Source organism: Hyla sarda, unplaced genomic scaffold, assembly GCF_029499605.1.
Source record: "Hyla sarda isolate aHylSar1 unplaced genomic scaffold, aHylSar1.hap1 scaffold_2960, whole genome shotgun sequence".
NCBI lineage: Eukaryota > Metazoa > Chordata > Amphibia > Anura > Hylidae > Hyla > Hyla sarda.
The window spans coordinates 1-26,605 of record NW_026609674.1 but is presented as its reverse complement, the minus strand read 5'-3'; the positions used below and the strand labels follow the sequence as shown (position 1 = coordinate 26,605).

General features: G+C 42.6%; 37 non-coding genes across 37 annotated transcripts; 25 read left to right on the top strand and 12 right to left on the bottom strand.

The window, feature by feature from the left end:
- The first annotated feature begins 140 nt into the window (after positions 1 to 140).
- On the top strand, positions 141 to 214 carry TRNAT-AGU (transfer RNA threonine (anticodon AGU)). Its single transcript has one exon. It is a non-coding gene; the product is annotated as a tRNA-Thr (tRNA).
- A 625-nt stretch (positions 215 to 839) lies between these two features.
- TRNAT-UGU (transfer RNA threonine (anticodon UGU)) lies at positions 840 to 913 on the top strand. Its single transcript has one exon. It is a non-coding gene; the product is annotated as a tRNA-Thr (tRNA).
- Positions 914 to 1,290: 377 nt separating this feature from the next.
- Positions 1,291 to 1,372, bottom strand: TRNAS-GCU (transfer RNA serine (anticodon GCU)). The gene has a single exon. It is a non-coding gene; the product is annotated as a tRNA-Ser (tRNA).
- Positions 1,373 to 1,600: 228 nt separating this feature from the next.
- Positions 1,601 to 1,674, top strand: TRNAT-AGU (transfer RNA threonine (anticodon AGU)). The gene has a single exon. It is a non-coding gene; the product is annotated as a tRNA-Thr (tRNA).
- Positions 1,675 to 2,275: 601 nt separating this feature from the next.
- On the top strand, positions 2,276 to 2,349 carry TRNAT-UGU (transfer RNA threonine (anticodon UGU)). The gene has a single exon. It is a non-coding gene; the product is annotated as a tRNA-Thr (tRNA).
- Positions 2,350 to 2,726: 377 nt separating this feature from the next.
- Positions 2,727 to 2,808, bottom strand: TRNAS-GCU (transfer RNA serine (anticodon GCU)). Its single transcript has one exon. It is a non-coding gene; the product is annotated as a tRNA-Ser (tRNA).
- A 228-nt stretch (positions 2,809 to 3,036) lies between these two features.
- On the top strand, positions 3,037 to 3,110 carry TRNAT-AGU (transfer RNA threonine (anticodon AGU)). The gene has a single exon. It is a non-coding gene; the product is annotated as a tRNA-Thr (tRNA).
- A 601-nt stretch (positions 3,111 to 3,711) lies between these two features.
- Positions 3,712 to 3,785, top strand: TRNAT-UGU (transfer RNA threonine (anticodon UGU)). Its single transcript has one exon. It is a non-coding gene; the product is annotated as a tRNA-Thr (tRNA).
- Positions 3,786 to 4,162: 377 nt separating this feature from the next.
- Positions 4,163 to 4,244, bottom strand: TRNAS-GCU (transfer RNA serine (anticodon GCU)). Its single transcript has one exon. It is a non-coding gene; the product is annotated as a tRNA-Ser (tRNA).
- A 216-nt stretch (positions 4,245 to 4,460) lies between these two features.
- On the top strand, positions 4,461 to 4,534 carry TRNAT-AGU (transfer RNA threonine (anticodon AGU)). Its single transcript has one exon. It is a non-coding gene; the product is annotated as a tRNA-Thr (tRNA).
- A 625-nt stretch (positions 4,535 to 5,159) lies between these two features.
- On the top strand, positions 5,160 to 5,233 carry TRNAT-UGU (transfer RNA threonine (anticodon UGU)). The gene has a single exon. It is a non-coding gene; the product is annotated as a tRNA-Thr (tRNA).
- Positions 5,234 to 5,610: 377 nt separating this feature from the next.
- Positions 5,611 to 5,692, bottom strand: TRNAS-GCU (transfer RNA serine (anticodon GCU)). The gene has a single exon. It is a non-coding gene; the product is annotated as a tRNA-Ser (tRNA).
- Positions 5,693 to 5,920: 228 nt separating this feature from the next.
- On the top strand, positions 5,921 to 5,994 carry TRNAT-AGU (transfer RNA threonine (anticodon AGU)). The gene has a single exon. It is a non-coding gene; the product is annotated as a tRNA-Thr (tRNA).
- A 600-nt stretch (positions 5,995 to 6,594) lies between these two features.
- TRNAT-UGU (transfer RNA threonine (anticodon UGU)) lies at positions 6,595 to 6,668 on the top strand. Its single transcript has one exon. It is a non-coding gene; the product is annotated as a tRNA-Thr (tRNA).
- Positions 6,669 to 7,045: 377 nt separating this feature from the next.
- On the bottom strand, positions 7,046 to 7,127 carry TRNAS-GCU (transfer RNA serine (anticodon GCU)). Its single transcript has one exon. It is a non-coding gene; the product is annotated as a tRNA-Ser (tRNA).
- Positions 7,128 to 7,354: 227 nt separating this feature from the next.
- On the top strand, positions 7,355 to 7,428 carry TRNAT-AGU (transfer RNA threonine (anticodon AGU)). The gene has a single exon. It is a non-coding gene; the product is annotated as a tRNA-Thr (tRNA).
- A 624-nt stretch (positions 7,429 to 8,052) lies between these two features.
- On the top strand, positions 8,053 to 8,126 carry TRNAT-UGU (transfer RNA threonine (anticodon UGU)). The gene has a single exon. It is a non-coding gene; the product is annotated as a tRNA-Thr (tRNA).
- A 377-nt stretch (positions 8,127 to 8,503) lies between these two features.
- TRNAS-GCU (transfer RNA serine (anticodon GCU)) lies at positions 8,504 to 8,585 on the bottom strand. The gene has a single exon. It is a non-coding gene; the product is annotated as a tRNA-Ser (tRNA).
- A 228-nt stretch (positions 8,586 to 8,813) lies between these two features.
- TRNAT-AGU (transfer RNA threonine (anticodon AGU)) lies at positions 8,814 to 8,887 on the top strand. The gene has a single exon. It is a non-coding gene; the product is annotated as a tRNA-Thr (tRNA).
- Positions 8,888 to 9,491: 604 nt separating this feature from the next.
- TRNAT-UGU (transfer RNA threonine (anticodon UGU)) lies at positions 9,492 to 9,565 on the top strand. Its single transcript has one exon. It is a non-coding gene; the product is annotated as a tRNA-Thr (tRNA).
- A 377-nt stretch (positions 9,566 to 9,942) lies between these two features.
- Positions 9,943 to 10,024, bottom strand: TRNAS-GCU (transfer RNA serine (anticodon GCU)). Its single transcript has one exon. It is a non-coding gene; the product is annotated as a tRNA-Ser (tRNA).
- Positions 10,025 to 10,240: 216 nt separating this feature from the next.
- TRNAT-AGU (transfer RNA threonine (anticodon AGU)) lies at positions 10,241 to 10,314 on the top strand. Its single transcript has one exon. It is a non-coding gene; the product is annotated as a tRNA-Thr (tRNA).
- A 625-nt stretch (positions 10,315 to 10,939) lies between these two features.
- TRNAT-UGU (transfer RNA threonine (anticodon UGU)) lies at positions 10,940 to 11,013 on the top strand. The gene has a single exon. It is a non-coding gene; the product is annotated as a tRNA-Thr (tRNA).
- Positions 11,014 to 11,390: 377 nt separating this feature from the next.
- TRNAS-GCU (transfer RNA serine (anticodon GCU)) lies at positions 11,391 to 11,472 on the bottom strand. The gene has a single exon. It is a non-coding gene; the product is annotated as a tRNA-Ser (tRNA).
- Positions 11,473 to 11,700: 228 nt separating this feature from the next.
- Positions 11,701 to 11,774, top strand: TRNAT-AGU (transfer RNA threonine (anticodon AGU)). Its single transcript has one exon. It is a non-coding gene; the product is annotated as a tRNA-Thr (tRNA).
- Positions 11,775 to 12,374: 600 nt separating this feature from the next.
- Positions 12,375 to 12,448, top strand: TRNAT-UGU (transfer RNA threonine (anticodon UGU)). The gene has a single exon. It is a non-coding gene; the product is annotated as a tRNA-Thr (tRNA).
- Positions 12,449 to 12,825: 377 nt separating this feature from the next.
- Positions 12,826 to 12,907, bottom strand: TRNAS-GCU (transfer RNA serine (anticodon GCU)). Its single transcript has one exon. It is a non-coding gene; the product is annotated as a tRNA-Ser (tRNA).
- A 227-nt stretch (positions 12,908 to 13,134) lies between these two features.
- TRNAT-AGU (transfer RNA threonine (anticodon AGU)) lies at positions 13,135 to 13,208 on the top strand. The gene has a single exon. It is a non-coding gene; the product is annotated as a tRNA-Thr (tRNA).
- A 624-nt stretch (positions 13,209 to 13,832) lies between these two features.
- TRNAT-UGU (transfer RNA threonine (anticodon UGU)) lies at positions 13,833 to 13,906 on the top strand. The gene has a single exon. It is a non-coding gene; the product is annotated as a tRNA-Thr (tRNA).
- A 377-nt stretch (positions 13,907 to 14,283) lies between these two features.
- TRNAS-GCU (transfer RNA serine (anticodon GCU)) lies at positions 14,284 to 14,365 on the bottom strand. Its single transcript has one exon. It is a non-coding gene; the product is annotated as a tRNA-Ser (tRNA).
- A 228-nt stretch (positions 14,366 to 14,593) lies between these two features.
- Positions 14,594 to 14,667, top strand: TRNAT-AGU (transfer RNA threonine (anticodon AGU)). Its single transcript has one exon. It is a non-coding gene; the product is annotated as a tRNA-Thr (tRNA).
- Positions 14,668 to 15,722: 1,055 nt separating this feature from the next.
- Positions 15,723 to 15,804, bottom strand: TRNAS-GCU (transfer RNA serine (anticodon GCU)). The gene has a single exon. It is a non-coding gene; the product is annotated as a tRNA-Ser (tRNA).
- Positions 15,805 to 16,032: 228 nt separating this feature from the next.
- On the top strand, positions 16,033 to 16,106 carry TRNAT-AGU (transfer RNA threonine (anticodon AGU)). The gene has a single exon. It is a non-coding gene; the product is annotated as a tRNA-Thr (tRNA).
- A 626-nt stretch (positions 16,107 to 16,732) lies between these two features.
- On the top strand, positions 16,733 to 16,806 carry TRNAT-UGU (transfer RNA threonine (anticodon UGU)). Its single transcript has one exon. It is a non-coding gene; the product is annotated as a tRNA-Thr (tRNA).
- Positions 16,807 to 17,183: 377 nt separating this feature from the next.
- Positions 17,184 to 17,265, bottom strand: TRNAS-GCU (transfer RNA serine (anticodon GCU)). The gene has a single exon. It is a non-coding gene; the product is annotated as a tRNA-Ser (tRNA).
- Positions 17,266 to 17,493: 228 nt separating this feature from the next.
- On the top strand, positions 17,494 to 17,567 carry TRNAT-AGU (transfer RNA threonine (anticodon AGU)). The gene has a single exon. It is a non-coding gene; the product is annotated as a tRNA-Thr (tRNA).
- Positions 17,568 to 18,171: 604 nt separating this feature from the next.
- On the top strand, positions 18,172 to 18,245 carry TRNAT-UGU (transfer RNA threonine (anticodon UGU)). The gene has a single exon. It is a non-coding gene; the product is annotated as a tRNA-Thr (tRNA).
- Positions 18,246 to 26,605: the final 8,360 nt, after the last annotated feature.

The window sequence follows — 26,605 nt, the reverse complement described above, 5'->3', positions numbered from 1 at the left end:
CACTGGCTGAGGGGACCGTAACTCCAAGTTGGTGAAAAAATGCAAGCTGCAACCACTCCATCAATGCACAACATTAAGTAGAAATTTGAATCATTGCGTAAGAAATTCCCATTTTCTGGCTTTTCTGCTGGTCTTCATGTGGTGCTGTGGCTTAGTTGGTTAAAGCGCCTGTCTAGTAAACAGGAGATCCTGAGTTCAAATCTCAGCAGTGCCATTTTTTCCCCTAAATTTTAAGCTTTTCATACCAAAAAGCAGATGTTCAATCCTATCTGACATCAATATTGACCATCCCACAGCCCTAAGACAGTCCGAGCAAAGTCAAAAATATGGATGCTGGCTAAACGTCCAAAAGAAAGAAATGTCCTCATCTTCTTTATAGGATAGCATTAAGCACCATGCAAGAGGAATTGGAAAACAAGGCAGGATTTCTAAGGCCTGGTTGATAGGTCACGTAACGCACCCTTCTGGATTGGAAATAGAAAACTCCCATGCCTGCAAAGACAATAAAAAATCTTCAAAGCAAGATACCAAGTTGGAAAAGGCATGCAGAGCACAGTGGATTAGCCGTCCATCGACTTAACCCCTCGGCCACCTCGTCTTTAAAAGGCAACCACTCCATGTGAGACATTCTGACAACATGATCAACAAGTCTTTGGCTGCATTTTCATTGAAGGTCACATATTAAGCACTGGCTGAATGGACCGTAACTCAAAAAATGCAAGCTGCAACTGCTCCGTCAATATACAGCATTTTGTAGACATTTTAATCATTGCATAGCAATTCCCATTTTCTGACTTTCTGACTTTCTGACTTTTTGATTTTTTGGCATTGGTTGTCATGGCGCTGTGGCTTAGTTGGTTAAAGCGCCTGTCTTGTAAACAGGAGATCCTGAGTTCGAATCTCAGCAGTGCCTTTCTTTCTTTGCAATTTTGAGCTTTTCATACCAAGAAGTAGACGTTCAATCATATGTGACTTCAAACTTGTCTATCCCGCAGTCCTAAGAATGTCCGAGCAAAGTCAAAAATATGTATGCTGGCTGAATGCCCAAAAGAAGGAAATGTCCTCATCTTCTTTATTGGATAGTATTAAGCACCATGCAAGAGAAATGGAAAAACAATGCAGGATTACTAATGCCAGGTTGATAGGTCACATGAGGCACGTTTCTGAATCAAAAATAGAAAACTGCCATGGTGGGAGCATCGAATGCATATGCTGACAATAAAGAATCTACAAGGCAAGTTGCAAAGAATCTACTAGGCAAGCTGCAAAGTGGTAAAAAGTAGAAGAAACCGACGAGGATGGGATTTGAACCCATGCATGCAGAGCACAATGGATTAGCAGTCCATCGCCTTAACCACTCGGCCACCTCATCTACATAAGTCCCTACCTCCAGGTGATAGATTATGAGAACAGGGTGAAAAAGTTTTTTGCTGCATTTTTATTGAAGGTCACAGATCAGGCACTGGCTGAGGGGACCGTAACTCCAAGTTGGTGAAAAAATGCAAGCTGCAACCACTCCATCAATGCACAACATTAAGTAGAAATTTGAATCATTGCGTAAGAAATTCCCATTTTCTGGCTTTTCTGCTGGACTTCATGTGGTGCTGTGGCTTAGTTGGTTAAAGCGCCTGTCTAGTAAACAGGAGATCCTGAGTTCAAATCTCAGCAGTGCCTTTTTTTCCCCTAAATTTTAAGCTTTTCATACCAAAAAGCAGATGTTCAATCCTATCTGACATCAATATTGACCATCCCACAGCCCTAAGACAGTCCGAGCAAAGTCAAAAATATGGATGGTGGCTAAACGTCCAAAAGAAAGAAATGTCCTCATCTTCTTTATAGGATAGCATTAAGCACCATGCAAGAGGAATTGGAAAACAAGGCAGGATTTCTAAGGCCTGGTTTATAGGTCACGTAACGCACCCTTCTGGATTGGAAATAGAAAACTCCCATGCCTGCAAAGACAATAAAAAATCTTCAAAGCAAGATACCAAGTTGGAAAAGGCATGCAGAGCACAATGGATTAGCCGTCCATCGACTTAACCCCTCGGCCACCTCGTCTTTAAAAGGCAACCACTCCAGGTGAGACATTCTGACAACATGATCAACAAGTCTTTGGCTGCATTTTCATTGAAGGTCACATATTAAGCACTGGCTGAATGGACCGTAACTCAAAAAATGCAAGCTGCAACTGCTCCGTCAATATACAGCATTTTGTATACATTTTAATCATTGCATAGAAATTCCCATTTTCTGACTTTTAGGCAAAGGTTGTCATGGTGCTGTGGCTTAGATGGTTAAAGCGCCTGTCTTGTAAACAGGAGATCCTGAGTTCGAATCTCAGCAGTTCCTTTCTTTCTTTGCAATTTTGAGCTTTTCATACCAAGAAGTAGACGTTCAATCATATGTGACTTCAAACTTGTCTATCCCACAGTCCTAAGAATGTCAGAGCAAAGTCAAAAATATGTATGCTGGCTGAATGCCCAAAAGAAGGAAATGTCCTCATCTTCTTTATTGGATAGTATTAAGCACCATGCAAGAGAAATGGTAAAACAATGCAGGATTACTAATGCAAGGTTGATAGGTCACATGAGGCACGTTTCTGAATCAAAAATAGAAAACTGCCATGGTGGCAGCATCCACTGCATATGCTGACAATAAAGAATCTACAAGGCAAGTTGCAAAGAATCTACTAGGCAAACTGCAAAGTGGTAAAAAGTAGAAGAAACCGACAAGGATGGGATTTGAACCCATGCATGCAGAGCACAATGGATTAGCAGTCCATCGCCTTAACCACTCGGCCACCTCGTCTACATAAGTCCCTACCTCCAGGTGATAGATTCTGAGAACAGGGTCAAAAAGTTTTTTGCTGCATTTTTATTGAAGGTCACAGATCAGGCACTGGCTGAGGGGACCGTAACTCCAAGTTGGTGAAAAAATGCAAACTGCAACCACTCCATCAATGCACAACATTAAGTAGAAATTTGAATCATTGCGTAAGAAATTCCCATTTTCTGGCTTTTCTGCTGGTCTTCACTTGGCGCTGTGGCTTAGGTGGTTAAAGCGCCTGTCTAGTAAACAGGAGATCCTGAGTTCAAATCTCAGCAGTGCCTTTTTTTCCCCTAAATTTTAAGCTTTTCATACCAAAAAGCAGATGTTCAATCCTACCTGACATCAATATTGACCATCCCACAGCCCTAAGACAGTCCGAGCAAAGTCAAAAATATGGATGCTGGCTAAACGTCCAAAAGAAAGAAATGTCCTCATCTTCTTTATAGGATAGCATTAAGCACCATGCAAGAGGAATTGGAAAACAAGGCAGGATTTCTAAGGCCTGGTTGATAGGTCACGTAACGCACCCTTCTGGATTGGAAATAGAAAACTCCCATGCCTGCAAAGACAATAAAAAATCTTCAAAGCAAGATACCAAGTTGGAAAAGGCATGCAGAGCACAATGGATTAGCCGTCCATCGACTTAACCCCTCGGCCACCTCGTCTTTAAAAGGCAACCACTCCAGGTGAGACATTCTGACAACATGATCAACAAGTCTTTGGCTGCATTTTCATTGAAGGTCACATATTAAGCACTGGCTGAATGGACCGTAACTCAAAAAATGCAAGCTGCAACTGCTCCGTCAATATACAGCATTTTGTATACATTTTAATCATTGCATAGAAATTCCTATTTTCTGACTTTTAGGGAAGGGTAGTCATGGTGCTGTGGCTTAGATGGTTAAAGCGCCTGTCTTGTAAACAGGAGATCCTGAGTTCGAATCTCAGCAGTTCCTTTCTTTCTTTGCAATTTTGAGCTTTTCATACCAAGAAGTAGACGTTCAATCATATGTGACTTCAAACTTGTCTATCCCACAGTCCTAAGAATGTCAGAGCAAAGTCAAAAATATGTATGCTGGCTGAATGCCCAAAAGAAGGAAATGTCCTCATCTTCTTTATTGGATAGTATTAAGCACCATGCAAGAGAAATGGAAAAACAATGCAGGATTACTAATGCCAGGTTGATAGGTCACATGAGGCACGTTTCTGAATCAAAAATAGAAAACTGCCATGGTGGCAGCATCCACTGCATATGCTGACAATAAAGAATCTACAAGGCAAGTTGCAAAGAATCTACTAGGCAAGCTGCAAAGTGGTAAAAAGTAGAAGGAACCGACAAAGATAGGATTTGAACCCATGCATGCAGAGCACAATGGATTAGCAGTCCATCGCCTTAACCACTCGGCCACCTCATCTACATAAGTCCCTACCTCCAGGTGATAGATTCTGAGAACAGGGTCAAAAAGTTTTTTGCTGCATTTTTATTGAAGGTCACAGATCAGGCACTGGCTGAGGGGACCGTAACTCCAAATGCAAGCTGCAACCACTCCATCAATGCACAACATTTAGTAGAAATTTGAATCATTGCGTAAGAAATTCCCATTTTCTGGCTTTTCTGCTGGTCTTCACTTGGTGCTGTGGCTTAGGTGGTTAAAGCGCCTGTCTAGTAAACAGGAGATCCTGAGTTCAAATCTCAGCAGTGCCTTTTTTTCCCCTAAATTTTAAGCTTTTCATACCAAAAAGCAGATGTTCAATCCTATCTGACATCAATATTGTCCATCCCACAGCCCTAAGACAGTCCGAGCAAAGTCAAAAATATGGATGCTGGCTAAACGTCCAAAAGAAAGAAATGTCCTCATCTTCTTTATAGGATAGCATTAAGCACCATGCAAGAGGAATTGGAAAACAAGGCAGGATTTCTAAGGCCTGGTTGATAGGTCACGTAACGCACCCTTCTGGATTGGAAATAGAAAACTCCCATGCCTGCAAAGACAATAAAAAATCTTCAAAGCAAGATACCAAGTTGGAAAAGGCATGCAGAGCACAATGGATTAGCCGTCCATCGACTTAACCCCTCGGCCACCTCGTCTTTAAAAGGCAACCACTCCAGTTGAGACATTCTGACAACATGATCAACAAGTCTTTGGCTGCATTTTCATTGAAGGTCACATATTAAGCACTGGCTGAATGGACCGTAACTCAAAAAATGCAAGCTGCAACTGCTCCGTCAATATACAGCATTTTGTATACATTTTAATCATTGCATAGCAATTCCCATTTTCTGACTTTCTGACTTTCTGACTTTTTGACTTTTTGGCATTGGTTGTCATGGCGCTGTGGCTTAGTTGGTTAAAGCGCCTGTCTTGTAAACAGGAGATCCTGAGTTCGAATCTCAGCAGTGCCTTTCTTTCTTTGCAATTTTGAGCTTTTCATACCAAGAAGTAGACGTTCAATCATATGTGACTTCAAACTTGTCTATCCCACAGTCCTAAGAATGTCCGAGCAAAGTCAAAAATATGTATGCTGGCTGAATGCCCAAAAGAAGGAAATGTCATCATCTTCTTTATTGGATAGTATTAAGCACCATGAAAGAGAAATGGAAAAACAATGCAGGATTACTAATGCCAGGTTGATAGGTCACATGAGGCACGTTTCTGAATCAAAAATAGAAAACTGCCATGGTGGGAGCATCCACTGCATATGCTGACAATAAAGAATCTACAAGGCAAGTTGCAAAGAATCTACTAGGCAAGCTGCAAAGTGGTAAAAAGTAGAAGAAACCTACAAGGATGGGATTTGAACCCATGCATGCAGAGCACAATGGATTAGCAGTCCATCGCCTTAACCACTCGGCCACCTCGTCTACATAAGTCCCTACCTCCAGGTGATAGATTCTGAGAACAGGGTCAAAAAGTTTTTTGCTGCATTTTTATTGAAGGTCACAGATCAGGCACTGGCTGAGGGGACCGTAACTCCAAGTTGTTGAAAAAATGCAAGCTGCAACCACTCCATCAATGCACAACATTAAGTAGAAATTTGAATCATTGCGTAAGAAATTCCCATTTTCTGGCTTTTCTGCTGGACTTCATGTGGTGCTGTGGCTTAGTTGGTTAAAGCGCCTGTCTAGTAAACAGGAGATCCTGAGTTCAAATCTCAGCAGTGCCTTTTTTTCCCCTAAATTTTAAGCTTTTCATACCAAAAAGCAGATGTTCAATCCTATCTGAAATCAATATTGACCATCCCACAGCCCTAAGACAGTCCGAGCAAAGTCAAAAATATGGATGCTGCTAAACGTCCAAAAGAAAGAAATGTCCTCATCTTCTTTATAGGATAGCATTAAGCACCATGCAAGAGGAATTGGAAAACAAGGCAGGATTTCTAAGGCCTGGTTGATAGGTCACGTAACGCACCCTTCTGGATTGGAAATAGAAAACTCCCATGTGTGCAAAGACAATAAAAAATCTTCAAAGCAAGATACCAAGTTGGAAAAGGCATGCAGAGCACAATGGATTAGCCGTCCATCGACTTAACCCCTCGGCCACCTCGTCTTTAAAAGGCAACCACTCCAGGTGAGACATTCTGACAACATGATCAACAAGTCTTTGGCTGCATTTTCATTGAAGGTCACATATTAAGCACTGGCTGAATGGACCGTAACTCAAAAAATGCAAGCTGCAACTGCTCCGTCAATATACAGCATTTTGTAGACATTTTAATCATTGCATAGCAATTCCCATTTTCTGACTTTTAGCCAAGGGTTGTCATGGCGCTGTGGCTTAGATGGTTAAAGCGCCTGTCTTGTAAACAGGAGATCCTGAGTTCGAATCTCAGCAGTTCCTTTCTTTCTTTGCAATTTTGAGCTTTTCATACCAAGAAGTAGACGTTCAATCATATGTGACTTCAAACTTGTCTATCCCACAGTCCTAAGAATGTCCGAGCAAAGTCAAAAATATGTATGCTGGCTGAATGCCCAAAAGAAGGAAATCTCCTCATCTTCTTTATTGGATAGTATTAAGCACCATGCAAGAGAAATGGAAAAACAATGCAGGATTACTAATGCCAGGTTGATAGGTCACATGAGGCACGTTTCTGAATCAAAAATAGAAAACTGCCATGGTGGCAGCATCCACTGCATATGCTGACAATAAAGAATCTACAAGGCAAGTTGCAAAGAATCTACTAGGCAAGCTGCAAAGTGGTAAAAAGTAGAAGGAACCGACGAGGATGGGATTTGAACCCATGCATTCAGAGCACAATGGATTAGCAGTCCATCGCCTTAACCACTCGGCCAACTCGTCTACATAAGTCCCACCTCCAGGTGATAGATTCTGAGAACAGGGTCAAAAAGTTTTTTGCTGCATTTTTATTGAAGGTCACAGATCAGGCACTGGCTGAGGGGACCGTAACTCCAAGTTGGTGAAAAAATGCAAGCTGCAACCACTCCATCAATGCACAACATTTAGTAGAAATTTGAATCATTGCGTAAGAAATTCCCATTTTCTGGCTTTTCTGCTGGACTTCATGTGGTGCTGTGGCTTAGTTGGTTAAAGCGCCTGTCTAGTAAACAGGAGATCCTGAGTTCAAATCTCAGCAGTGCCTTTTTTCCCCCTAAATTTTAAGCTTTTCATACCAAAAAGCAGATGTTCAATCCTATCTGAAATCAATATTGACCATCCCACAGCCCTAAGACAGTCCGAGCAAAGTCAAAAATATGGATGCTGCTAAACGTCCAAAAGAAAGAAATGTCCTCATCTTCTTTATAGGATAGCATTAAGCACCATGCAAGAGGAATTGGAAAACAAGGCAGGATTTCTAAGGCCTGGTTGATAGGTCACGTAACGCACCCTTTTGGATTGGAAATAGAAAACTCCCATGCCTGCAAAGACAATAAAAAATCTTCAAAGCAAGATACCAAGTTGGAAAAGGCATGCAGAGCACAATGGATTAGCCGTCCATCGACTTAACCCCTCGGCCACCTCGTCTTTAAAAGGCAACCACTCCAGGTGAGACATTCTGACAACATGATCAACAAGTCTTTGGCTGCATTTTCATTGAAGGTCACATATTAAGCACTGGCTGAATGGACCGTAACTCAAAAAATGCAAGCTGCAACTGCTCCGTCAATATACAGCATTTTGTAGACATTTTAATCATTGCATAGCAATTCCCATTTTCTGACTTTCTGACTTTCTGACTTTTTGACTTTTTGGCATTGGTTGTCATGGCGCTGTGGCTTAGTTGGTTAAAGCTCCTGTCTTGTAAACAGGAGATCCTGAGTTCGAATCATAGCAGTGCCTTTCTTTCTTTGCAATTTTGAGCTTTTCATACCAAGAAGTAGACGTTCAATCATATGTGACTTCAAACTTGTCTATCCCACAGTCCTAAGAATGTCCGAGCAAAGTCAAAAATATGTATGCTGGCTGAATGCCCAAAAGAAGGAAATGTCCTCATCTTCTTTATTGGATAGTATTAAGCACCATGAAAGAGAAATGGAAAAACAATGCAGGATTACTAATGCCAGGTTGATAGGTCACATGAGGCACGTTTCGGAATCAAAAATAGAAAACTGCCATGGTGGGAGCATCCACTGCATATGCTGACAATAAAGAATCTACAAGGCAAGTTGCAAAGAATCTACTAGGCAAGCTGCAAAGTGGTAAAAAGTAGAAGAAACCGACGAGGTTGGGATTTGAACCCATGCATGCAGAGCACAATGGATTAGCAGTCCATCGCCTTAACCACTCGGCCACCTCGTCTACATAAGTCCCTACCTCCAGGTGATAGATTCTGAGAACAGGGTCAAAAAGTTTTTTGCTGCATTTTTATTGAAGGTCACAGATCAGGCACTGGCTGAGGGGACCGTAACTCCAAGTTGGTGAAAAAATGCAAGCTGCAACCACTCCATCAATGCACAACATTAAGTAGAAATTTGAATCATTGCGTAAGAAATTCCCATTTTCTGGCTTTTCTGCGGGACTTCAGGTGGTGCTGTGGCTTAGTTGGTTAAAGCGCCTGTCTAGTAAACAGGAGATCCTGAGTTCAAATCTCAGCAGTGCCTTTTTTTTTTCCCCTAAATTTTAAGCTTTTCATACCAAAAAGCAGATGTTCAATCCTACCTGACATCAATATTGACCATCCCACAGCCCTAAGACAGTCCGAGCAAAGTCAAAAATATGGATGCTGGCTAAACGTCCAAAAGAAAGAAATGTCCTCATCTTCTTTATAGGATAGCATTAAGCACCATGCAAGAGGAATTGGAAAACAAGGCAGGATTTCTAAGGCCTGGTTGATAGGTCACGTAACGCACCCTTCTGGATTGGAAATAGAAAACTCCCATGCCTGCAAAGACAATAAAAAATCTTCAAAGCAAGATACCAAGTTGGAAAAGGCATGCAGAGCACAATGGATTAGCCGTCCATCGACTTAACCCCTCGGCCACCTCGTCTTTAAAAGGCAACCACTCCAGGTGAGACATTCTGACAACATGATCAACAAGTCTTTGGCTGCATTTTCATTGAAGGTCACATATTAAGCACTGGCTGAATGGACCGTAACTCAAAAAATGCAAGCTGCAACTGCTCCGTCAATATACAGCATTTTGTATACATTTTAATCATTGCATAGAAATTCCTATTTTCTGACTTTTAGGGAAGGGTAGTCATGGTGCTGTGGCTTAGATGGTTAAAGCGCCTGTCTTGTAAACAGGAGATCCTGAGTTCGAATCTCAGCAGTTCCTTTCTTTCTTTGCAATTTTGAGCTTTTCATACCAAGAAGTAGACGTTCAATCATATGTGACTTCAAACTTGTCTATCCCACAGTCCTAAGAATGTCAGAGCAAAGTCAAAAATATGTATGCTGGCTGAATGCCCAAAAGAAGGAAATGTCCTCATCTTCTTTATTGGATAGTATTAAGCACCATGCAAGAGAAATGGAAAAACAATGCAGGATTACTAATGCCAGGTTGATAGGTCACATGAGGCACGTTTCTGAATCAAAAATAGAAAACTGCCATGGTGGCAGCATCCACTGCATATGCTGACAATAAAGAATCTACAAGGCAAGTTGCAAAGAATCTACTAGGCAAGCTGCAAAGTGGTAAAAAGTAGAAGGAACCGACAAAGATAGGATTTGAACCCATGCATGCAGAGCACAATGGATTAGCAGTCCATCGCCTTAACCACTCGGCCACCTCATCTACATAAGTCCCTACCTCCAGGTGATAGATTCTGAGAACAGGGTCAAAAAGTTTTTTGCTGCATTTTTATTGAAGGTCACAGATCAGGCACTGGCTGAGGGGACCGTAACTCCAAATGCAAGCTGCAACCACTCCATCAATGCACAACATTTAGTAGAAATTTGAATCATTGCGTAAGAAATTCCCATTTTCTGGCTTTTCTGCTGGTCTTCACTTGGTGCTGTGGCTTAGGTGGTTAAAGCGCCTGTCTAGTAAACAGGAGATCCTGAGTTCAAATCTCAGCAGTGCCTTTTTTTCCCCTAAATTTTAAGCTTTTCATACCAAAAAGCAGATGTTCAATCCTATCTGACATCAATATTGTCCATCCCACAGCCCTAAGACAGTCCGAGCAAAGTCAAAAATATGGATGCTGGCTAAACGTCCAAAAGAAAGAAATGTCCTCATCTTCTTTATAGGATAGCATTAAGCACCATGCAAGAGGAATTGGAAAACAAGGCAGGATTTCTAAGGCCTGGTTGATAGGTCACGTAACGCACCCTTCTGGATTGGAAATAGAAAACTCCCATGCCTGCAAAGACAATAAAAAATCTTCAAAGCAAGATACCAAGTTGGAAAAGGCATGCAGAGCACAATGGATTAGCCGTCCATCGACTTAACCCCTCGGCCACCTCGTCTTTAAAAGGCAACCACTCCAGTTGAGACATTCTGACAACATGATCAACAAGTCTTTGGCTGCATTTTCATTGAAGGTCACATATTAAGCACTGGCTGAATGGACCGTAACTCAAAAAATGCAAGCTGCAACTGCTCCGTCAATATACAGCATTTTGTATACATTTTAATCATTGCATAGCAATTCCCATTTTCTGACTTTCTGACTTTCTGACTTTTTGACTTTTTGGCATTGGTTGTCATGGCGCTGTGGCTTAGTTGGTTAAAGCGCCTGTCTTGTAAACAGGAGATCCTGAGTTCGAATCTCAGCAGTGCCTTTCTTTCTTTGCAATTTTGAGCTTTTCATACCAAGAAGTAGACGTTCAATCATATGTGACTTCAAACTTGTCTATCCCACAGTCCTAAGAATGTCCGAGCAAAGTCAAAAATATGTATGCTGGCTGAATGCCCAAAAGAAGGAAATGTCATCATCTTCTTTATTGGATAGTATTAAGCACCATGAAAGAGAAATGGAAAAACAATGCAGGATTACTAATGCCAGGTTGATAGGTCACATGAGGCACGTTTCTGAATCAAAAATAGAAAACTGCCATGGTGGGAGCATCCACTGCATATGCTGACAATAAAGAATCTACAAGGCAAGTTGCAAAGAATCTACTAGGCAAGCTGCAAAGTGGTAAAAAGTAGAAGAAACCTACAAGGATGGGATTTGAACCCATGCATGCAGAGCACAATGGATTAGCAGTCCATCGCCTTAACCACTCGGCCACCTCGTCTACATAAGTCCCTACCTCCAGGTGATAGATTCTGAGAACAGGGTCAAAAAGTTTTTTGCTGCATTTTTATTGAAGGTCACAGATCAGGCACTGGCTGAGGGGACCGTAACTCCAAGTTGTTGAAAAAATGCAAGCTGCAACCACTCCATCAATGCACAACATTAAGTAGAAATTTGAATCATTGCGTAAGAAATTCCCATTTTCTGGCTTTTCTGCTGGACTTCATGTGGTGCTGTGGCTTAGTTGGTTAAAGCGCCTGTCTAGTAAACAGGAGATCCTGAGTTCAAATCTCAGCAGTGCCTTTTTTTCCCCTAAATTTTAAGCTTTTCATACCAAAAAGCAGATGTTCAATCCTATCTGAAATCAATATTGACCATCCCACAGCCCTAAGACAGTCCGAGCAAAGTCAAAAATATGGATGCTGCTAAACGTCCAAAAGAAAGAAATGTCCTCATCTTCTTTATAGGATAGCATTAAGCACCATGCAAGAGGAATTGGAAAACAAGGCAGGATTTCTAAGGCCTGGTTGATAGGTCACGTAACGCACCCTTCTGGATTGGAAATAGAAAACTCCCATGTGTGCAAAGACAATAAAAAATCTTCAAAGCAAGATACCAAGTTGGAAAAGGCATGCAGAGCACAATGGATTAGCCGTCCATCGACTTAACCCCTCGGCCACCTCGTCTTTAAAAGGCAACCACTCCAGGTGAGACATTCTGACAACATGATCAACAAGTCTTTGGCTGCATTTTCATTGAAGGTCACATATTAAGCACTGGCTGAATGGACCGTAACTCAAAAAATGCAAGCTGCAACTGCTCCGTCAATATACAGCATTTTGTAGACATTTTAATCATTGCATAGCAATTCCCATTTTCTGACTTTTAGCCAAGGGTTGTCATGGCGCTGTGGCTTAGATGGTTAAAGCGCCTGTCTTGTAAACAGGAGATCCTGAGTTCGAATCTCAGCAGTTCCTTTCTTTCTTTGCAATTTTGAGCTTTTCATACCAAGAAGTAGACGTTCAATCATATGTGACTTCAAACTTGTCTATCCCACAGTCCTAAGAATGTCCGAGCAAAGTCAAAAATATGTATGCTGGCTGAATGCCCAAAAGAAGGAAATCTCCTCATCTTCTTTATTGGATAGTATTAAGCACCATGCAAGAGAAATGGAAAAACAATGCAGGATTACTAATGCCAGGTTGATAGGTCACATGAGGCACGTTTCTGAATCAAAAATAGAAAACTGCCATGGTGGCAGCATCCACTGCATATGCTGACAATAAAGAATCTACAAGGCAAGTTGCAAAGAATCTACTAGGCAAGCTGCAAAGTGGTAAAAAGTAGAAGGAACCGACGAGGATGGGATTTGAACCCATGCATGCAGAGCACAATGGATTAGCAGTCCATCGCCTTAACCACTCGGCCAACTCGTCTACATAAGTCCCACCTCCAGGTGATAGATTCTGAGAACAGGGTCAAAAAGTTTTTTGCTGCATTTTTATTGAAGGTCACAGATCAGGCACTGGCTGAGGGGACCGTAACTCCAAGTTGGTGAAAAAATGCAAGCTGCAACCACTCCATCAATGCACAACATTTAGTAGAAATTTGAATCATTGCGTAAGAAATTCCCATTTTCTGGCTTTTCTGCTGGACTTCATGTGGTGCTGTGGCTTAGTTGGTTAAAGCGCCTGTCTAGTAAACAGGAGATCCTGAGTTCAAATCTCAGCAGTGCCTTTTTTCCCCCTAAATTTTAAGCTTTTCATACCAAAAAGCAGATGTTCAATCCTATCTGAAATCAATATTGACCATCCCACAGCCCTAAGACAGTCCGAGCAAAGTCAAAAATATGGATGCTGCTAAACGTCCAAAAGAAAGAAATGTCCTCATCTTCTTTATAGGATAGCATTAAGCACCATGCAAGAGGAATTGGAAAACAAGGCAGGATTTCTAAGGCCTGGTTGATAGGTCACGTAACGCACCCTTTTGGATTGGAAATAGAAAACTCCCATGCCTGCAAAGACAATAAAAAATCTTCAAAGCAAGATACCAAGTTGGAAAAGGCATGCAGAGCACAATGGATTAGCCGTCCATCGACTTAACCCCTCGGCCACCTCGTCTTTAAAAGGCAACCACTCCAGGTGAGACATTCTGACAACATGATCAACAAGTCTTTGGCTGCATTTTCATTGAAGGTCACATATTAAGCACTGGCTGAATGGACCGTAACTCAAAAAATGCAAGCTGCAACTGCTCCGTCAATATACAGCATTTTGTAGACATTTTAATCATTGCATAGCAATTCCCATTTTCTGACTTTCTGACTTTCTGACTTTTTGACTTTTTGGCATTGGTTGTCATGGCGCTGTGGCTTAGTTGGTTAAAGCTCCTGTCTTGTAAACAGGAGATCCTGAGTTCGAATCATAGCAGTGCCTTTCTTTCTTTGCAATTTTGAGCTTTTCATACCAAGAAGTAGACGTTCAATCATATGTGACTTCAAACTTGTCTATCCCACAGTCCTAAGAATGTCCGAGCAAAGTCAAAAATATGTATGCTGGCTGAATGCCCAAAAGAAGGAAATGTCCTCATCTTCTTTATTGGATAGTATTAAGCACCATGAAAGAGAAATGGAAAAACAATGCAGGATTACTAATGCCAGGTTGATAGGTCACATGAGGCACGTTTCGGAATCAAAAATAGAAAACTGCCATGGTGGGAGCATCCACTGCATATGCTGACAATAAAGAATCTACAAGGCAAGTTGCAAAGAATCTACTAGGCAAGCTGCAAAGTGGTAAAAAGTAGAAGAAACCGACGAGGTTGGGATTTGAACCCATGCATGCAGAGCACAATGGATTAGCAGTCCATCGCCTTAACCACTCGGCCACCTCGTCTACATAAGTCCCTACCTCCAGGTGATAGATTCTGAGAACAGGGTCAAAAAGTTTTTTGCTGCATTTTTATTGAAGGTCACAGATCAGGCACTGGCTGAGGGGACCGTAACTCCAAGTTGGTGAAAAAATGCAAGCTGCAACCACTCCATCAATGCACAACATTAAGTAGAAATTTGAATCATTGCGTAAGAAATTCCCATTTTCTGGCTTTTCTGCGGGACTTCAGGTGGTGCTGTGGCTTAGTTGGTTAAAGCGCCTGTCTAGTAAACAGGAGATCCTGAGTTCAAATCTCAGCAGTGCCTTTTTTTTTTCCCCTAAATTTTAAGCTTTTCATACCAAAAAGCAGATGTTCAATCCTATCTGACATCAATATTGACCATCCCACAGCCCTAAGACAGTCCGAGCAAAGTCAAAAATATGGATGCTGGCTAAACGTCCAAAAGAAAGAAATGTCCTCATCTTCTTTATAGGATAGCATTAAGCACCATGCAAGAGGAATTGGAAAACAAGGCAGGATTTCTAAGGCCTGGTTGATAGGTCACGTAACGCACCCTTCTGGATTGGAAATAGAAAACTCCCATGCCTGCAAAGACAATAAAAAATCTTCAAAGCAAGATACCAAGTTGGAAAAGGCATGCAGAGCACAATGGATTAGCCGTCCATCGACTTAACCCCTCGGCCACCTCGTCTTTAAAAGGCAACCACTCCAGGTGAGACATTCTGACAACATGATCAACAAGTCTTTGGCTGCATTTTCATTGAAGGTCACATATTAAGCACTGGCTGAATGGACCGTAACTCAAAAAATGCAAGCTGCAACTGCTCCGTCAATATACAGCATTTTGTATACATTTTAATCATTGCATAGCAATTCCCATTTTCTGACTTTTAGGCAAGGGTTGTCATGGTGCTGTGGCTTAGATGGTTAAAGGGCCTGTCTTGTAAACAGAAGATCCTGAGTTCGAATCTCAGCAGTTCCTTTCTTTCTTTGCAATTTTGAGCTTTTCATATCAAGAAGTAGACGTTCAATCATATGTGACTTCAAACTTGTCTATCCCACAGTCCTAAGAATGTCCGAGCAAAGTCAAAAATATGTATGCTGGCTGAATGCCCAAAAGAAGGAAATCTCCTCATCTTCTTTATTGGATAGTATTAAGCACCATGCAAGAGAAATGGAAAAACAATGCAGGATTACTAATGCCAGGTTGATAGGTCACATGAGGCACGTTTCTGAATCAAAAATAGAAAACTGCCATGGTGGCAGCATCCACTGCATATGCTGACAATAAAGAATCTACAAGGCAAGTTGCAAAGAATCTACTAGGCAAGCTGCAAAGTGGTAAAAAGTAGAAGGAACCCACCAGGATGGGATTTGAACCCATGCATGCAGAGCACAATGGATTAGCAGTCCATCGCCTTAACCACTCGGCCACCTCGTCTACGTAAATCCCTACCTCCAGGTGATAGATTCTGAGAACAGGGTCAAAAAGCTTTTTGCTGCATTTTTATTGAAGGTCACAGATCAGGCACTGGCTGAGGGGACCGTAACTCCAAGTTGGTGAAAAAATGCAAGCTGCAACCACTCCATCAATGCACAACATTTAGTAGAAATTTGAATCATTGCGTATGAAATTCCGATTTTCTGGCTTTTCTGCTGGTCTTCACTTGGCGCTGTGGCTTAGGTGGTTAAAGCGCCTGTCTAGTAAACAGGAGATCCTGAGTTCAAATCTCAGCAGTGCCTTTTTTTCCCCCTAAATTTTAAGCTTTTCATACCAAAAAGCAGATGTTCAATCCTATCTGACATCAATATTGTCCATCCCACAGCCCTAAGACAGTCCAAGCAAAGTCAAAAATATGGATGCTGGCTAAACGCCCAAAAGAAAGAAATGTCCTCATCTTCTTTATAGGATAGCATTAAGCACCATGCAAGAGGAATTGGAAAACAAGGCAGGATTTCTAAGGCCTGGTTGATAGGTCACGTAATGCACCCTTCTGGATTGGAAATAGAAAACTCCCATGCCTGCAAAGACAATAAAAAATGTACAAAGCAAGATACCAAGTTGGAAAAGGCATGCAGAGCACAATGGATTAGCCGTCCATCGACTTAACCCCTCGGCCACCTCGTCTTTAAAAGGCAACCACTCCAGGTGAGACATTCTGACAACATGATCAACAAGTCTTTGGCTGCATTTTCATTGAAAGTCACATATTAAGCACTGGCTGAATGGACCGTAACTCAAAAAATGCAAGCTGCAACTGCTCCGTCAATATACAGCATTTTGTAGACATTTTAATCATTGCATAGCAATTCCCATTTTCTGACTTTCTGACTTTCTGACTTTTTGACTTTTTGGCATTGGTTGTCATGGCGCTGTGGCTTAGTTGGTTAAAGCGCCTGTCTTGTAAACAGGAGATCCTGAGTTCAAATCTCAGCAGTGCCTTTCTTTCTATGCAATTTTGAGCTTTTCATACCAAGAAGTAGACGTTCTATCATATGTGACTTCAAACTTGTCTATCCCACAGTCCTAAGAATGTCCGAGCAAAGTCAAAAATATGTATGCTGGCTGAATGCCCAAAAGATAGAAATGTCCTCATCTTCTTTATTGGATAGTATTAAGCACCATGAAAGAGAAATGGAAAAACAATGCAGGATTACTAATGCCAGGTTGATAGGTCACATGAGGCACGTTTCTGAATCAAAAATAGAAAACTGCCATGGTGGGAGCATCCACTGCATATGCTGACAATAAAGAATCTACAAGGCAAGTTGCAAAGAATCTACTAGGCAAGCTGCAAAGTGGTAAAAAGTAGAAGAAACCGACGAGGATGGGATTTGAACCCATGCATGCAGAGCACAATGGATTAGCAGTCCATCGCCTTAACCACTCGGCCACCTCGTCTACATAAGTCCCTACCTCCAGGTGATAGATTCTGAGAACAGGGTCAAAAAGTTTTTTGCTGCATTTTTATTGAAGGTCACAGATCAGGCACTGGCTGAGGGGACCGTAACTCCAAGTTGGTGAAAAAATGCAAGCTGCAACCACTCCATCAATGCACAACATTAAGTAGAAATTTGAATCATTGCGTAAGAAATTCCCATTTTCTGGCTTTTCTGCTGGACTTCATGTGGTGCTGTGGCTTAGTTGGTTAAAGCGCCTGTCTAGTAAACAGGAGATCCTGAGTTCAAATCTCAGCAGTGCCTTATTTTTTTCCCCTAAATTTTAAGCTTTTCATACCAAAAAGCAGATGTTCAATCCTATCTGACATCAATATTGACCATCCCACAGCCCTAAGACAGTCCGAGCAAAGTCAAAAATATGGATGCTGGCTAAACGTCCAAAAGAAAGAAATGTCCTCATCTTCTTTATAGGATAGCATTAAGCACCATGCAAGAGGAATTGGAAAACAAGGCAGGATTTCTAAGGCCTGGTTGATAGGTCACATAACGCACCCTTCTGGATTGGAAATAGAAAACTCCCATGCCTGCAAAGACAATAAAAAATCTTCAAAGCAAGATACCAAGTTGGAAAAGGCATGCAGAGCACAATGGATTAGCCGTCCATCGACTTAACCCCTCGGCCACCTCGTCTTTAAAAGGCAACAACTCCAGGTGAGACATTCTGACAACATGATCAACAAGTCTTTGGCTGCATTTTCATTGAAGGTCACATATTAAGCACTGGCTGAATGGACCGTAACTCAAAAAATGCAAGCTGCAACTGCTCCGTCAATATACAGCATTTTGTATACATTTTAATCATTGCATAGCAATTCCCATTTTCTGACTTTTAGACAAGGGTTGTCATGGCCCTGTGGCTTAGATGGTTAAAGCGCCTGTCTTGTAAACAGGAGATCCTGAGTTCAAATCTCAGCAGTTCCTTTCTTTCTTTGCAATTTTGAGCTTTTCATACCAAGAAGTAGACGTTCAATCATATGTGACTTCAAACTTGTCTATCCCACAGTCCTAAGAATGTCCGAGCAAAGTCAAAAATATGTATGCTGGCTGAATGCCCAAAAGAAGGAAATGTCCTCATCTTCTTTATTGGATAGTATTAAGCACCATGCAAGAGAAATGGAAAAACAATGCAGGATTACTAATGCCAGGTTGATAGGTCACATGAGGCACGTTTCTGAATCAAAAATAGAAAACTGCCATGGTGGCAGCATCCACTGCATATGCTGACAATAAAGAATCTACAAGGCAAGTTGCAAAGAATCTACTAGGCAAGCTGCAAAGTGGTAAAAAGTAGAAGGAACCGACAAGGATGGGATTTGAACCCATGCATGCAGAGCACAATGTATTAGCAGTCCATCACCTTAACCACTCGGCCACCTCATCTACATAAGTCCCTACCTCCAGGTGATAGATTCTGAGAACAGGGTCAAAAAGTTTATAGCTGCATTTTTATTGAAGGTCACAGATCAGGCACTGGCTGAGGGGACCGTAACTCCAAGTTGTTGAAAAAATGCAAGCTGCAACCACTCCATCAATGCACAACATTTAGTAGAAATTTGAATCATTGCGTAAGAAATTCCCATTTTCTGGCTTTTCTGCTGGTCTTCACTTGGCGCTGTGGCTTAGGTGGTTAAAGCGCCTGTCTGGTAAACAGTGGTAAGGAAGAAAAAAACCTTTTTCAAAGGGCGCTGCTGTTGTCCTGGTGAGATGAAGATGAAAAGTCCGAGGCAGAAGTATTTTGCAAGATATAGCTTCTTTATTGGTGTAGAATCATAGCAAGCAGGGATACAGGCTAGATAACGCGTTTCGGGGGACAGCGCCCCCTTCTTCAGATCAGTGATAACAACTGGTGGTGCTTACATGGTATATATACACTTAAAATGTGCGCCAAACATAAGGGGGAGGGGCTACAGTAAACAGGGGCACATACTGTAAAGGCATGATAAATACATCAAAATAGACATGTAAATCATGAAAACCTATTCTGACACATAGAACAGCCTGATGAAATGGAGCTATTACAAAAACTCTAAATAAAATCATTGGTGAACAGTAGGTAATATGCGCGCATCTGGAGCCGCTGGCCGCAGCTCCGGAGTGTGCGGCGGAAGTGGCCGTTGCTACAGACGCGTATCCATGCAGTCTGTCGGAAGCGTCCGGCCAGAGAGCGTTGCCCGGGAGACGCACGACGCGCAGAGGCGCAGCGCGTCACGGGCAGCGCTCAGGAGGCCGGCTCACCCGTGATGACAGGCACTGAAGTCCCTCGCTGGAACCCACAGGAGGGAAAATATCAGGATGATAGTATATGATGACTATGCAGTGGTAGTTAGTGTGTATAGACGTCAATAAAAGTGTCACTGAATATGGACATCTTGAACTAGAGCCAGTGATGTGGCAATGAGAAAAATGGGGGGGGGGGGGGGTTTAAGGGGTGGAGGGAAAGTAATAAGGGGGGGGGAACTATGGGCAGAAACAGAAAAACGATCTATGATGGTAGAAAAATAAAATAAAATAAAATAAACAACCTGACTCTGCTCTCCCATCACCTCTCTCACCCAACACCAACACAACGGTTTTTTTAGGCCTTCCCCAGGCAGTCCTGATACCTCCCTTAATATCGGACCCCAATGATCTACCACCACTAGAGATGATCCACATTGCACCACCCCTGGGCCTAAAAAGAAAGCTTCCAGAAAGAGGGGATGCAGAGGAGGCCGTAACAGAAGGGAGAGGAAAGAAGAAAAGAGAATCAGACACCAAAAAGAAAATGAACTGAATATGGTTAAAATTTTCAACCTTTCCAGTTATGTTTTCACAGAAATTGAACTCCAAGTCCTTAAAAAGGGGCTTTCCTACTGTCCTACCAACAAAACCAATAGTTTTGAATTGTTTCTGGATCTCAACAAATTCATTCGCAAAATCACGATTCAAAGATTCTTTGCTCTCAAAGAAGCCAATGGCCATACCACTGCCAATATTGAGACCCACCCCGCCTCCATATTATCACCTCCCCCCATCCATACCGACCTACGCCCGAAATCCACATTCTACCCCTTACATGCAAAGGGCAGCCATATTGACACTTTCTCCACAATGGTGCAATCTGACTTTGACGCCCTGTGTAGGAATGATAAACGGATTAATTACTTATCCAACCTATCCTCATCTGAACAATCGGCTCTCAAGACATTGTCCTCTAACAATACCATCGTTATCCGTTCAGCAGACAAGGGAGGTGGCATTGTTGTTCTAAACAGAAGTTACTATATCAGCGAAGCCACCAGACTTCTCACTGATACCACATATTACAAACCGATCCCCAGCAACCCTACCAAAACTTTCCAAGACAAACTCACTAAACTGGTCAATATCGGTCACTCCCAAGGTGTCCTATCTAAAGCAGAAAAGGATTTCCTCATCATCACAGAACCATCTACACCCATTTTTTATTATCTCCCCAAAATCCACAAGCACCTCACCCAGCCCCCGGGCCGTCCGATCATCTCTGGTATTAATTCTATATCCTCCAACCTCTCCCACTACATTGACCTTCTCCTTCAGAAACATGTTACCAGTCTCCCCTCTCACCTCAAAGACACCACAGCTTTCATCCAGTCCATACTACAATTTGAATGGTCATCGAATTACACACTTGTCACCATGGACATTACATCACTATACACCATAATCGACCATGAACTCGGTATTCAGGCAGTATCTTTCTTCCTGGCTAAAGATTCAGGAATGCCCACTGCTCAGAAGGAATTTATTCTGGAAGGTCTCAGATATATACTGACCCATAATTACTTCGAATTTCTGGGTCGGATTTACCTGCAACACAAAGGTACCGCTATGGGGTCCAAAATGGCCCCCAGTTTCGCTAATCTCTTTGTTGGGATGTTCGAAGAACAACACATCTATACTCACCCCCTTTTCAAGAACTGCGTGTACTACCAACGGTACATAGATGACATCTTTTTAATCTGGAATGGCGAAGTCTCTCTGCTTATGGAATTCCTCTCTGACCTTAACGTTAACAGCTGGTCACTTCAGTTCACCCAGACCATCTTCCAGGACCACGCCGAATTCCTGGATGTTTTGGTCTCCCACAATAACAGTGACCATCTAACCACCAAAACTTTTTTCAAAAAAGTTGACAGCAATAGCTATTTAGATTTTGGCAGCGGACATTTCAAGAAATGGCTGTGCAACGTACCCTTCGGACAATTTAAGAGAATCAGAAGGAACTGCACGAGTGAGAGAGACTTTGTGTCACAGAGCAAAATACTTAAATCTAGATTTAGGGCTAAAGGGTATCCCCACTCCCTCGTGCAGTCCTCCTTCATCCGGGCACAAACTCTCACTCAGAAGGACTGCCTTGTCCCTAAACCTAAGGCCGACACCAAGATAGGCGATAGGTCACTTAATTTCATCACCACTTTCAGCCGGGAACACACAAAAATCAGGAACATTCTGAGTTCCCATTGGCCCATCCTTCTTAAGGATCAACACTTGGGACCATTGTTACCTACCAAACCTTCCCTTACCTTCAGAAGAGGTCGTACTATTCGGAATATAGTAGCTCCCAGCAAGTTAAAACCTCAGACAAACAAGTGCGTTAGTACCGGTTTTCTTTCCATCACAGGGTGTTTCAAGTGCGGCCTCCCCAGATGCAAATGTTGTGCCGTTATTAAACACAAATGTACCTCTTTCTCCTCCACTTCTACCAAGACTACATATCCCATCAAAACCCACATTACCTGCAGCACCAAATACGTTGTATACCTGCTACAATGCCCATGCGGACTACAATATGTGGGGCGCACAATTCGTTGCTTTAGGGAACGCATCAACAAGCATCGCAGCAACACTGCTAATGGTTTCCTGTTGCATAGCGTATCCCGCCACCTGACTGAAGCTCATGCAAAAGACTTTAACTCCATCACTGCAACTCCAATTGAACACATCAGCAGTGATCAGTCCCACAGATACAGCACCCTGAGACGCAGGGAGAATTTTTGGATTCATTGTCTCCAGACTCTCTCACCCAGTGGACTGAATGAGATGATTGAGTGCAATTTGTGAGGCATCACTACTATACACATTATATTTATATATTTTCTATGCATTTTTCCTAATAATAATATTTTTATTCACATTTTTATCTCTATTTCTTATTTATCTCACCTCATTTTCTGTCTCTGCCCATTGCCCCATCTCTCTCTCCCTCCCTCCTTCCCCCCCCCCCACAATATACATTCATAATTACTTTGGTTTTCCCCCCCACTATTTTTTAGTGTCATAGCCGGCTGTTACATTTGCCATATATATATTTTATTTTCATTCTAATTTTAATTTTATTTTTATTTTTATTTTTATTTTATTTTTATTTTTATTTTTATTTTTATTTATTTTTATTTTTTTTTTAATTTTATTTTTATTTTTATTTTTATTTTATTTTATTTTATTTTATTTTATTTTTCTACCATCATAGATCGTTTTTCTGTTTCTGCCCATAGTTCCCCCCCCCTTATTACTTTCCCTCCACCCCTTAAACCCCCCCCCCCCATTTTTCTCATTGCCACATCACTGGCTCTAGTTCAAGATGTCCATATTCAGTGACACTTTTATTGACGTCTATACACACTAACTACCACTGCATAGTCATCATATACTATCATCCTGATATTTTCCCTCCTGTGGGTTCCAGCGAGGGACTTCAGTGCCTGTCATCACGGGTGAGCCGGCCTCCTGAGCGCTGCCCGTGACGCGCTGCGCCTCTGCGCGTCGTGCGTCTCCCGGGCAACGCTCTCTGGCCGGACGCTTCCGACAGACTGCATGGATACGCGTCTGTAGCAACGGCCACTTCCGCCGCACACTCCGGAGCTGCGGCCAGCGGCTCCAGATGCGCGCATATTACCTACTGTTCACCAATGATTTTATTTAGAGTTTTTGTAATAGCTCCATTTCATCAGGCTGTTCTATGTGTCAGAATAGGTTTTCATGATTTACATGTCTATTTTGATGTATTTATCATGCCTTTACAGTATGTGCCCCTGTTTACTGTAGCCCCTCCCCCTTATGTTTGGCGCACATTTTAAGTGTATATATACCATGTAAGCACCACCAGTTGTTATCACTGATCTGAAGAAGGGGGCGCTGTCCCCCGAAACGCGTTATCTAGCCTGTATCCCTGCTTGCTATGATTCTACACCAATAAAGAAGCTATATCTTGCAAAATACTTCTGCCTCGGACTTTTCATCTTCATCTCACCAGGACAACAGCAGCGCCCTTTGAAAAAGGTTTTTTTCTTCCTTACCACTGCATATCTATCCAGGACTGGCTAGTCCTGTCCTGTACCTTGGGCTTAGCAGCTGTATCCGGTGGACTATTATCCATACCACTAACCCCACTGTGGGTCTACATGCGAGTTTTTTGCTCGCTCAAGGTGAGCACCCATCATCTACTCTTCGACTAACCCCTCCCACCTGTCATCAACGGTATCACACTAGGCGCCTTTCCGTCGGTCTTTCCTTCTTTTGCTCTTTTCAGATTTCCACTATAGGCCATCCGCAGTGGTGTGCCATCTGAAGACCGCGGCGACTGGTTTGTGACTATCCACATCGGACTTCTACCTTTGACCGGACTTACAGAGGTGCGTCCACCTGCACTAAGCATCAAGTTTTTGACTTTACCATGGATTTGAAAGACTCAAGGCTCAATAGAAGAGCAACACTTTTCCGCACTTTGGTTACCAACAACAACAACAACAACCAGAACTCAGCAACCACCAATGATCCCATCGAAGGTACTGTTACCAGTTTTGACTTTGACCAAATGAGATCTCTCTTTTTCGAGCTTGAGAAACTCTCGCTCGAGGAAACCCAGCACCAACTTGATGGGTCGTTCCTTTCAATATACCTACAAGAAAACATTGTTCCCAGAGGACTGCGATTACGCCCAACAGCCTCTTTTACTAACGATGTTAGTTTTTGCAACAGATGGGAAACTGCTCTCAGCATCTGTTCCAACACACTGCTTACACTACTTTGTGAAAAACGTGACACTCTAGTTCACGATATTTCAAATAAAATTGATACGGTTATCAATGCCCTGTCACCATTCAAACACACATCTGAGTTTATTCAATGGAACACTTCACACACTAACAAAATGCAGAAAATAGAGAGAGAAGTCATTTCCAAAAAAATGACTAAACTTTCCAGAGATCGTACAGATTACACTACAGACAACATTAAATTTTGGCTGAAACCACGCCACAAACGTGAGGCTGATCCCAACCCTCCTTCCAATACCACTTATCCACATGGCACACACAGACCACCCTCCAATGGTCCCCCTGCCAAACGCCCGCGTATGAAGAAGCCTTACCAACCAGCTACACGCATCCATCCTGCAGCCTCATCCAGCTCCAGGACCTTCCATTCCACGTCACATCGTTCACAGAAACGTAAACCGTCCACCTCCTCTTCCACACGCACCCCCCGTTTGGTGCACCCGGCCAGATCAGACAATGGCTCTATCCCACAGCCACCATCCCATTTCATCTATTCATCTAACACAGCACGTCCTCCACCATTAATGAGTCTCCATCTCCCCCAACCCTACAATGACAACCATACCCCTCTGACATCGCTATCTGCTCACTCAGGTCCTCATAAACCAGTCCCTGTACCATCCCTGCCTACACCAGGTCCTATCCCATCTTTTTTGCACCCCCTTTCTTCCACTCACACCCCATCCAACCCCTCTGCGTCCTCATCAGGACCCACACTTCCAACCCATTCTTCCACTAAGATCCAGTCATCCACCTTACCACCACCATTAATCAATAGCCCTCCATCACCAACAGATGACATGCCTACACAAGATCTTATGGATCTTATGGATCAACTTATCGACAAACCGCCCATTCTACCTTCTGGTAGATACCCATCCGATCTCATCTCAGATGACTCCCTGTCTGAACCTCATCTACTCACCACTCCCCATAGACGCCTTTCCACACACCAGTTCTTTACACCCATTAGCACCCCACCAGCGGCCAATTCATCTCCATCCTACTCACCACGACCTGACTCTGCTCTCCCATCACCTCTCTCACCCAACACCAACACAACGGTTTTTTTAGGCCTTCCCCAGGCAGTCCTGATACCTCCCTTAATATCGGACCCCAACGATCTACCACCACTAGAGATGATCCACATTGCACCACCCCTGGGCCTAAAAAGAAAGCTTCCAGAAAGAGGGGATGCAGAGGAGGCCGTAACAGAAGGGAGAGGAAAGAAGAAAAGAGAATCAGACACCAAAAAGAAAATGAACTGAATATGGTTAAAATTTTCAACCTTTCCAGTTATGTTTTCACAGAAATTGAACTCCAAGTCCTTAAAAAGGGGCTTTCCTACTGTCCTACCAACAAAACCAATAGTTTTGAATTGTTTCTGGATCTCAACAAATTCATTCGCAAAATCACGATTCAAAGATTCTTTGCTCTCAAAGAAGCCAATGGCCATACCACTGCCAATATTGAGACCCACCCCGCCTCCATATTATCACCTCCCCCCATCCATACCGACCTACGCCCGAAATCCACATTCTACCCCTTACATGCAAAGGGCAGCCATATTGACACTTTCTCCACAATGGTGCAATCTGACTTTGACGCCCTGTGTAGGAATGATAAACGGATTAATTACTTATCCAACCTATCCTCATCTGAACAATCGGCTCTCAAGACATTGTCCTCTAACAATACCATCGTTATCCGTTCAGCAGACAAGGGAGGTGGCATTGTTGTTCTAAACAGAAGTGACTATATCAGCGAAGCCACCAGACTTCTCACTGATACCACATATTACAAACCGATCCCCAGCAACCCTACCAAAACTTTCCAAGACAAACTCACTAAACTGGTCAATATCGGTCACTCCCAAGGTGTCCTATCTAAAGCAGAAAAGGATTTCCTCATCATCACAGAACCATCTACACCCATTTTTTATTATCTCCCCAAAATCCACAAGCACCTCACCCAGCCCCCGGGCCGTCCGATCATCTCTGGTATTAATTCTATATCCTCCAACCTCTCCCACTACATTGACCTTCTCCTTCAGAAACATGTTACCAGTCTCCCCTCTCACCTCAAAGACACCACAGCTTTCATCCAGTCCATACTACAATTTGAATGGTCATCGAATTACACACTTGTCACCATGGACATTACATCACTATACACCATAATCGACCATGAACTCGGTATTCAGGC